We start from the raw sequence: 11,620 nt of genomic DNA on the forward strand, positions 1-11,620 counted from the left end.
GGTCATATTCAGAGATGAGCACTACCCAGACATGGAAGACAGCAGCCCTTGTGTTGAGAAGTGCACCCTATTGCACAAATTACTTAAATTAATGCAATTCAGAGGAACAACATCCACTTCTGTATGCACATTAAGGTTGTGCATCCAGCTTGCCCAACAGTGGCAAGTTCCCTCTCTGCTTCCTTCACACCAGCAGATCAGGGGAACAATGGCTTCGAAGAGGTGCAAGAAATGGAAGAAAGCATTTTTTCACAAATATTTTTAAAAACTCATTTCCCAATGATAACTTTTGAAGCAGAAATTAAAATCCACAAAAATTGATGCAGTGTTAGAGTATGCCTGAAGTGCTGGAGGTCAAATATTCAAGGGGTCTTCCAGTCCCTGAAACAAGAACTATTACCCATCAAGTGGTGTGCATTGGCTCGTGTGTTGGAGTAGACATGATGATGTTGGTGATAATGTGAATGCATCTCCTGACATCTTCCCCCCACTTCATAAAAGCAGTTGTGAGGACCTGAATTTCGAGCAGGACCATGGCATTGGGGGTCGGGTGCGGGGGGGAGGTTTAAAATAAACAAACCCTTTCTCCATGTCAAGGCCCCAACCCAAATTGCCCTCTTCCTCTAGCATTTGTGTTAAGCATAGCGATTTGGAGAACTGGTATAAATTCATTCACCATACAAAGCCAGCATCTTGGCAATATATATCCATAGCCAGGTATTCTCCATGGACTGACTATTTCTTTGGAAGAAAAGGCCAGTGGCAAGGAATTGCCCCTAGAAGACCCACATTCAGTGAAAAGCCCGGCTTTGGTCCATTAGATTTTTTCCTTTTTCATTTTTTGTGAGGGGCATTGCCATTTTTAAAACAACAGAAAGAAACAGAAAGAAAGGAAGAGCACGAATGCCACCACTCTGTTTTTCAAAGAATGAAGAACAATATCCATTATTTTGTCTCTGACTATGCTTAAATGGGATTAGTAAGTTAGTTAGTAAGTAAGTTAGTTTGTTTATTTACGGTCATTGACCAAGAATAAAGCCAGAAATTACAAATGTTGCAATAGCAAAAAATAAAAAATAATCAGATGAATAAATAATATCACAGTAGCAATTAGAGTGATGCCAAATCATCATCGCAGCAGTCTCATGAACAGTCCAAGCTCCCTTTTGAATCAGTCAAGGAGCTAAGCACCCTAATGGCTATATAATAAAATTTTGCCACTGTATAAGAAATAAGGGAATCATTATCCGCAACCAAAAATTTAACTAAAAAATCATCAGAATGTCCAAGGAATATAGTCAATAAGGGTGACAGTGTCTAAAATCCTGATATAAACTACAATACAATAAAATATGAGCAATAGTTTCGATTTCCCCAGAGCTGCAAGGACAAAGCCGAGCCTCCGTGTGTAGATGTTGAAACCTCCCAGTAAGCAAGGCTGAGGGGAAAGCATTAAAACGGGCTCTCGAGGAGGCCCAGCGGAATTTAGAAAAAGTAATATATGTCAGATATGGTGCAGAAGAAAAACCCGACCCAATCTTTAGTAGTCCGTAGAATGTAGGCAGACAAGCCACCTAATTCTGCAACTCAATGAACCGGGTCTCACGATCTGTGAGACCTGGTTTTGCAGGGAGAGCGGGGAGAGCGGGCTAAGCCCACTCTCCCCGCTCACGAGCAGGGTGATGGATCCAAGATGGATCGGCCCCTGCAAGCTCCAGCATGCCCTGCACAAGCGCACAGGGCATGCTGGCGAGACTCCCGGAGCCGGAAGGTGGGTTTACGCCTCTTCTTCAGGGGTCTCCTCGTGAGTAGGCACGTCGTGAAGCTGCACCGCAAAGCCGCACCGCGGCTACTCACAATTATTAAAGCCAGGTTTGCGGAGCGCTCGCTCCACAAACCTGGTTTTAGGGCAGGGGTTCTTGAGTGGGTTACCTGCTCTAGAACCACTGGGCTTGCAGCCAAGCCCAGTGGTTCTTACGATTGGCAAAAATTGGGCTAGGCTCTCCTAGCCTGATTTTTGCCGATCGTCAGAATAGCCCCAATATCTTTCAGTCACTGATGAGCCATATCTTTTGCTCTCACAAGGCCCATTTCAAGTAAGGTGTCTGGAGCTAATCCAAGGAGAAGGAGTTTGTTGACTCTCTTCAGACATCAAGGCAGCCGAGGCATGACCGATAAAAATTTGCGTATAAGTCCTATTGGTTGAAGGTGAAGTTTTAGCCAATAATAAATGATTAACATCCAAGCCCTAGTTTCTACCCTTATAAACCAGCCTCGTGGTGAATCACCACAATAGCAGTGCACCTAAGTGCAGAAAAAAGAGCTCTCAGGAAGCCTGACTGAATCCTTTCTAGAATGACAAAATTAGTATAGGGGCCCAGTTGGGTACCATATAAAAGTTGTGCAATAGATTTGGCTAGATATAGTTTAATAGCGGCAGGGATATAGCCACCACCCTGAGTACGGTGGAACCGTAGTATAGCTGCTGCACTTCTTTGTGCCATGTCAGAGACCAGTCTGACATGTGAAAAGGGATTTGGAATTTGTGTCACACAAACTCACCTCAGATTTTGTCTCCCGGGCTGACAAGAGAGGAATGTAATTATCTCCTCTGCTAAATAACAGAGTCCAGGTAATTTTGTAGATTAAATATGACATGTAATTTTGCAGATTAAATATCTCCCCAAAGTTGATTGTCCATGCTATTCAGCTGAATCAGAGAAATCTTGCTCAGCATAAACATGGGTTACCTGATAAATTATTTTCTAGATAAATAAGGAACAGAAATGTTGGAACGAGACCATGAGTTTTTTCTATCACATAGAGTTCTTCCCTACTTTGCCTGAAATCTTCAACTGATTCAGCTGAGCTGATTCAGCAGCTTCAATGGGACTTGAATGTTGATTGTTACAAGTTAACAACCAAGTGAACTTCAATGAATAATATTCAGAAGAATTTTGCCCTAATGAGCTTCCCAAAGCCATGGAAGCAACTGTCTAGGTCTCCCCACAAGCAGAAGACTGACAAAGGGTTGTTGATGCTCCCCCTCCGCTAGGGGGCACATTCATCACGAGAAAAGGGAAGAATGGAGGTTGAATGGGAACACCCCACAGCATGCTTTAAGGCAGGGTTTCTCAACGTGTGGGTCCCCAGATGTTATTGGACTTCAACTCCCATAATCCCCAGCCCCAGTGGCCTTTGGTTGGGAATTATGGGAGTTGAAGTCCAATTGCATCTGGGGACCTACACGTTGATAAACCCTGCTTTAAGGTATAACAGCAAACAGCTTGGGTTGCACCATTAATCCACATATTAATGGTGCAGTACACATTGGTACTCTGACTTCTCATCCAGAGAACATATTGGTTGCACAGCCCCATTGAAAGCACGAATGCCCAAAGACCAGGCTAGGAACCCATTGGGGGCTAACAGCTCTGGAAGAGAGTATTACAGTGACACAGCCAAACTTGCATCAAAAATGCTTTGAGAGGAAAAACAATACCTTGAGTAGGTGGAGAAGATCAGGAGGCTGGGAGAGGAGATAAAGTTTTGAGGATGTATCAAAGCTTTTCCATCTTGGAGCAGCCCTGGAACACAAACTGAGGGTAGCCCTGGCTTTCCAGAACTGTGTCTGTTGGAAGGTAGTGTACCTCTACTACCTTGTGTGTATGTTTTTTTTTAGTTTTGTTTTTTTTTGCTGTGTGTTGGTTTTCACATCCTTTTACCCCAGTTTCCTTAATCTCAACAAACTCCTTGGATTTCTTTTAACTGGGCTTGAAGTGTTGCACAAGTAAAACTGAGGTGACCTAAGCAACTCTGGAGATGCTCCTGTATCTGCAGAGGAGGGGGTTCCTTTCTTAGTTTTTTTCATGTACCCTAAAAATCTTGGTTTAGACAGGGCACCACTAGAATAGGGGCCTGGTTGTTGAAAGCTAGAGAAGAGCTTCTCTGAACCATGCAGTGGCTGGGATCAGGCACACAACTGAGGGTGAATGAAAGCTTGCTTGTGATGTGCTGGTTGGGGGGCTGTAGGGCTCACCTACATGCAGGGTCAGCTGTATAATAATTGGAAAGATACAAAGAAGGAGCTTGCATTTCTCCTGGCAACCGTCTGTTTCCACCACATGTGAATGTTTACCACACATTTTGAGAATCAGTTCAACAACACATTCAGATGTTGCCTCTAAAGCTGGGAACATATTAAAAATCAGGAAATGTCATGCAAGTGAAGTTTCAGGCAGACTAGAATGGGGCCCCAGGGAGTCTCACTATGCGATCACTGAAGCACAGCACCCAGTCCCTTTGAAGTTGATGTTTAAGTTTTAATTTCCCTCTGTACTTGAGGGGGAAGAGAGCAGAAACACAGGATTGGCGAACGTATACTTACATAGGATGCATTAGGACATAGTGAAAATACAGTATGAGTTCAGAGTTCTGAACAATTTGGGAATGGAAGTTTGTCATAACTTGGAAATAAATACAAGCGCATGACTATTCCTTTGAGCAAGGTATACCTAGTCATAAATGTATTAGTTCAATGTTGCTTTAGCCTCAGGAGAGTCAACCAGGTCATCATCTGCCTAGACAATGCTACTGTGTTAGCTCTTGGCTTCCCAATAGATGCTATGGTCACCATTAACATCTATCAAAAGTTAGGCCCATTAAAATCTATCAAAAGATGACTAACTTATTTCCAATGGAAAACAACGGCATGGGACTGAGCTACAACAAACTGAAGTCTCACTGATTTCAAATTCAGGGTTTCTCCTTCAGAAGAGCCCTTAAAACCTATCTGTTTGGCCTGGTTTTTAAATGATTGAAATATTGTTTTAAATTGTTTTAAATTTCTGCCCTGGTTCTCCAGGGTTTTTTAGTTGTTTGAATTGTTTAATTGGTTTTATTCTGTTTTTATAGTTTGATTTTAACTGTTAACTTGTTTTAATTGTTTTTACCTTGTTGTAAACCGCCCTAAGCCATTTTGGAAGAGTGGTATATAAATTGAATAAATAAATAAAATAAATAATAAATATATGTATGTATGCATCTAAGTAGTTTTTGCTGGAATATACCCAATGGATCGTGCCTATCCTTTGGTTTGAGCTGTTTAGCATACACATGGCCAACATCACATGTCAGCATTGCTGGGTAGCTGCTTAAGACCAGAGTCTTCAGAAGAGTCCACTGTTGATCCCTGGACCACCTCTGTGCATGTAGTCTTGGACCATATCTGTGCACATGGTGGTGGCAGAGAAACTCTCAGGGCCCACACAGGTAAGGGCTCATGATGAGCAGTTTGCCAAGGGCCCCTTAAAACCAGCAGCTGTTCTTGAGCAAAAAATCATAAGTTGGGGAATGCGCCCCAGAAAAGGATCAGTACAGTTTCTTCTAGCACATTCCCTGGGCTTGTGAAAAATCCACTGGGAGAAATCAATTTTCAGCTTCATTTCCTAGTCCTGATGATAAATTTGGCAGATTCTTCTGGCACATGCCCTGGAGATGTACACAATCCATGGAGAATTAACCATCCACCCACCCATTCATCCATTTATTTAGTGTTAGATTTATATACCGCCTTTCTTAAAAAAAAAACACAAATAAATCCCAAGGCACTTCTCTCTCTCTCTCTCTCTCTCTCTCTCTCTCTCTCTCTCTCTCTCTCTCTCTCACACACACACACACACACACACAACCATAAAATCTAAAAACATTAAAAACACACAACCAATAAACAGAGCCCCAAAGGTAGCACCAAACAGTGAATTTTCAACTACAACTTCCCAACCGTCTGTGAGAAATTGATCTGCCTAGTTGAATGTTGTCTAGTTCCTTGTGCTACCATTCAAGTCAATTGCTTACTTGGACGGAAGAACCAATGGTTTTTAATTTGCACATGTGGGCTTCACTGATTGGCACTCTCACCTGGTGACAATCTCTCTTGCAAAAAGCAGATTTCAGCAACTTCAATTGGAGTAAGAGAATGAAGACCCTTAAGAGAATGTTTCCCTGTCATACTGCAATTGATGACAATGGAAGCATCCCTCTCAGGGTAAATAGTAGGGCTGTGTACAATCACAAATTTTGGATTGGATTGGGTCCAATCTGATCCAAAACCACAGATGTTGGTTTCTGGTCCTTTGGGCCCTTCAGAGTCAGACAGAATCCGAATTTTGTTTCCTGGCAAAAATCCCCACAGAAGTCTATGGGGAAAGTTAAAAAAAAAAAAATCACCAAGGGATTGGGGGGTGGATAGAAAGGGAACTCTGAAAGTTGGCATAGAAGTAGTTAAGGATGGCCAGACTCTTTATATTTTATTATAAATGAATCCAACCATCCATTGTTTTGAATTTTTAAAAAAAGTAACTCAAAAATTGTACTCACAGATAATTGTGGAAGAAAAGTAATGTCAATGAGAATCTCATGAGGGGAAGTGATGTAACATCTAATAATCCACTGCTACAATTTTTAAATTGTCAGTAAAACAGCTGAGAGAGAGAGAGAGAGAGAGAGAGAGAGAGAGAGAGAGAGAGAAATGCATGGGCAGGAAGGCAGGCAGGTGGGCGGGCAGAAAGGCAGGCAGGTGGGCGGGCATGCCTGAAGATGGCTCCAGCTGAGATGGCGGAGGGTGGGTGGGTGGAAGCGGACTCCCACCGCCATTTGGAGCTCTGAAATGCTCCAAAATTCCCTGAACAGTGTTGGAGAACTGACTCTGAACTAAATAGGTTCCCCTAGGTTGGGTTCAGATTATCTCCAATGCCCTCCAAAATGGAACCATTTCTGACCTTCCGATCTTGCACAGCCCTAGTACATTGCTGTCACGGAATCCAGATCGGGATTGCAGTGAGTGGGAAGGATTAACGTTTCCCTGCCTCATTTCCAATCCAGATAGTTCCTGCCACAGTTCCACACAGCCGTTTTGCACATGTTATAAAAGGAATATGCAGGCCACAGTCATGCAATAGGTCACCATCTAGTTTGACTTTAATACTCCAGACAAGTTGGAAATCTACATTTTTTCATCTAAGCAAAACTCCTTCCTCATATTTGTTTGGCTTCATGATACATTAATCAACAAGACTTAAGATTCGGTTTAGAAAATGTACCACACATACTGTTGTTGAAAATTTCAAAATTAGAATTAAAGTTTGATCCATTCACATAGCTTTTTAAAAAAGAAGTCTGTGAAATGTCATTTCTTTCAGCCCTGAAGGCCCTGGTACCAGGGCATTGTGGGGCATCAGATGCATTAGAAATGTCCAATTCCAAAATAAGGGCCATACCAGTGCACCTCCATTTATCCCATTCTGAAATATTTCTAACTACAAAAGTCTGTTTCATTCGACCAGGAATAGCTGTTTATTCCATGACTTGGTTTTTAGTGTGGATGGGTTGCAGAGCTCAGTTCAGTACAGTTCGGTGAGCACTGAGAAAGACTGAGCCCTTAGCCCTCACTATTTAAGCTCTTGGAGGTGCTGGAGTTCAAATGGGTAGAGACAGTGGGCAAGATATTTGACTCTGTGTGGCAGACACTGCTTCTTTCATCATGACCAACCTTAAATTAGTGCCACTGAGAAAATACATAATCAACAGAACCTCTGAGCCATTATGCCGGTAGGGAGATCAAGATGAATATCACAAGTAATTAGCTTGCCCCAAACCCAGTGAGTAAATAAGCAAGGAATACATCTGAGAGCCAAGCGTTACTGGACAGGCCACACCCTTCCCACACAACACCTCGAGGAAAAGGTTGACTGCTGAATTATTTTGATGAGTAAGAAAAGAAAAATATTAGACGGAGGAAACATGCATTATGTGGAGAAGCAACAAGAATGAAGCTGAGTCTAGTAATAAAATGGGGGAAGTAGTCCCATCTAAGATCCCACATGAACATCAGTGAATGCTAAGGTCATCTTCTAAGGCCTTCCTTCAAATGCACCCACCTTCAGCGGGGAGGATGGTGGTGATCACAGAAAGGACTATCTCAGTTGTGTCATCCCTTCTGTGTGTGGAATGCTCTCTCCAGGAAGGCTTCCTTGTGCCAGATCTTGTGTTTTCCCAGCACCTGCTGAAGATCCAGACCTTTTAACTGCATTGGGAAATTAATTTTATTCTGCTGATTTGCTCTAGTGCTCTGCTTTTTTAAATTGAATTTTGATTGATCTTCTTGTACCTTTTTGGTTTTAAATATTGTAAGACCCTGGGAATTTTCTAATGAATTTGTTCGTCAAATTTCTGTGCTGCATGTTTTGATGAAGAAAATTCACTGGAATATTCCCTGGATTATTCAGATCTTCATAGAGCATTTGCTATTGACATTTAATGCAAATTGATATTCAACTCCATTAATTTAATATTTGGCTTTGATATTTGATTTTAGCACTTAACACATGGCAGTTGATATTTGACAATATTTGGGAGAGGAGAGTTGGTTTGTGGTAGCAAGCATGACTTGTCCCCTTTGTTAAGCAGGGTCTGCCCTGGTTGCATATGAATGGGAGACTAGAAGTGTGAGCACTGTAAGATATTCCCCTCAGGGGATGGAGCCACTCTTGGAAGAGCAGAAGGTTCCAAGTTCCCTCCCTGGTTTCTCCAAGATAGGGCTGAGAGAGTTTCCTGCCTGCAACCTTGGAGAAGCCACTGCCAACCTTTGAAGATAATACTGAGCTAGATGGGCCAATGGTCTGACTCAGTATATAGCAGCTTCCTGTGTTCCTATGTTCCTATGTGACAGCTGACATGCAAACATGTTTAGTAAATTACACATCTAACAGTCTACATGCAACTGTATTTAATAACTGACTGAAATTAAGATCTGTAATTTCAATATTTATTTAGGATATTTCATACTTGACGTTTGTCAGAATAAAGAAATGCTAACAACCAACCAAGAGATGCTAACAAGTCAAAAGCATGTGAATTCTTCTGACTACCATGGTGAAATTTAATAACTTTCAGTATCTAAATGAAATTTGATTTTTTTGGCAGATTTCAGATACTTGAAGTCCCCCCCCCCCCCGCTTTTCTGAGCTCTAGTCAGGATGGGTTTCCACTCTAAATCTGAGACCCAGTGAATGGATTTTGCTACATGCTCAAGACTTGCCATAGACCTGGGAAGGAATTTCTCTCTGAATGAGACTAGCTAATGACCTTGGGTTTCCCCATTCCATGCCTTTTCCTGAAGCAGGTGGCTTACTTCCCTTGCTTAAACAATCTGTCCTTTGGGAACCTATTGTCTGGGTCACTTTGTCCTTTCCTGCTATCTCCTTCTGTCACACTGTAGTCTGAGGTATGTGGATTGATTAATGTAGAAAGTTAGCTCATGTGATTTTCTACCTTGGGAAAGTGGTTGGGCTTGTTAGCCTCGCTTCAGATCATTCCACCTCTGCTTACTAGGAGATGATGAGAAAAGATTTCACTAGGAAATTTTTCACACCCAGCTTTTAGTTTGCATCTCCTCTGGAATGGAGGTGTGCATTCACATATCAGCCAAATTTGCCCTGAAGTCTCTGCAAACGATTGGGAGTACTTCACATACAATTCAGATTTTTCATTGCATGTTAGACTGCAGCCCAATCTATATCCAAGGTTTTAAAAAATCAAGTTTTTGCTTTGGTTTTGGGGGGCAACTTCAAATTCACAGGAAAGTCTCACAGTAAACCTGCTGTCTGGAAAAGCTCCTGGTGACCAATTTTATGAAAATGTCTGATTACCAAGAACTTTATAATACGGCAGGAGCGGGAAACATCCTTTCCTGAGGTGCTTCTCCATGCCCAGGCTGTAGAGCCATGGGATCACTGTCCAGCTGCTGGATATGTTCAGACAAACCTGATTCACAATTTCATATGCTGAGCTGTTGACTCTTCCCCATCTTGCTTGTCTAAATTTCCCCATTTGTTTCTTTGCCATTCTACTTTCACAAAATCATAGAATTCTAGAGTTGGAAAGAACTGTGTGTGGAGGCCTATCTAGACCAGGCCCTTGTTTCCAGGCAACTGCTACATGATCCAAAACATATATTGGTCCTGGTGGAGGGGGGGGGGGGGCGGCGATCTGCCTATCCACCCTTTGCTGGTGACTTATCCTTATCTGAACATATTTTGCTGCTCATGATAGTGGCAATGAAGTTAATGGCAAAACATGTAGCCAAATTTGATTGTCTACACAGCATCTTGATGTCTTCATGTGCATTCCAGGTTTCCTGATTAGCTGAGATTACTCTTGTGATTGGTCCAAGAAAGAAAAAGAAATAGAAGGTAGGAGGGAAATGACGCTAAAGCAGCTGCAGGCAGGGAAAACAGTGGCATTGAACAGGGTTTTAAAAGGAGAATATTTGCAATCCCGCCCCCCAACAACTGCTATTAGGGGAAACAAGAATGAGAATATCCCTAAAACAGAGAACTCTGCATACTGTATATTACAAATGAAAGGACTATGGGGAGGAAAACCCAGATTCAAATTTTCAGGGCATGGATGCTCAATTCTTGGTGCATTTTCATTTTCTGAGGTAAAATTTGTGTGTGTGAGAGAGAGAGAGAGAGGGGGGGGGGGGGGAGAGGGAGAGAGAGAGAGAATATTAGAGCAGAGTGCCCAAACTTATTTATATGAAATAATAAGTGGATATTCTCTGAGCATTTGAATATTTGCAATTGAACACTTGATATATGTATTTGGCGTACGATGCTATCTGATTTCTCGATATGATATTTAACAGTTGATATTGGTGATATCTGATCAATGTAAAGCAATACTATTTAATATTTGACAGCTGACAGCTCATAAAGAACTTGTTGGCCACTTGCCAAAATCAAAGCAAGCAAGAGATACTAATATTTAACGACCGTTGAGTCAAATTTCAATTCAAAGTTTGCATATTTGTTCAGCTCCATATAATGGTTTGTATTTTCATGGTGGTTTGATTTTACTAGGGCTGCATCAAATCTTCACAAGTTTTGATTTGGGGATGAAAAATAAATGCCTGAAAAACACTTTGTGCAAATATTCATCTTTAAACCACCCTTTATAGGACCATTGTTTCCCCTGACTACTGTTTTCTGCTCCTAGCCTCTATTTCCCCTCTTAGCATTAATTTATTTCTCCTTCCTAGATCAATCACATGAATAATCCCAGCCAGTCAGGAGACAGGTAACATGCATGATGACACCAAGTTGCTATGAAGACCTTCGGATTTGGCTACATCATGATGTTACTGAGGGCAAATGAGGGAGAATTAAAGTAAGGGTCTGGGTCATGCATCCTGGATTAGTCATATGGGTGATCTCAGCCAATCAGTAGCAAAATGAATGAGATGGCAATGCTACATAGCCAGTCAGATCTGATTACTTGATGACATCACAAAGAGCAGATGAAATCAATTTCAAGTGAGAGTAATTCAGGGCAATGTAAATGAAGTGGTGAACATTTTTCAAGAAGTGCCAAAAAAAAAATCCAACCCTAAGCAGTTTTGGATCTGCTTTAGATTTTACATGAAATTGCACTTCAGCTGTAGTACAAATTGGGTTTATCCTGGTAGGTCAGGAAAACCACCTTTTCTTATCTAGATAAAAGAGATTACTTGTTGCAATTCCAGTGGTGTCAAGTGCACATTACAAACAGCATACAGTGC

Source organism: Hemicordylus capensis, chromosome 6 (genome assembly GCF_027244095.1).
Source record: "Hemicordylus capensis ecotype Gifberg chromosome 6, rHemCap1.1.pri, whole genome shotgun sequence".
Lineage (NCBI taxonomy): Eukaryota > Metazoa > Chordata > Lepidosauria > Squamata > Cordylidae > Hemicordylus > Hemicordylus capensis.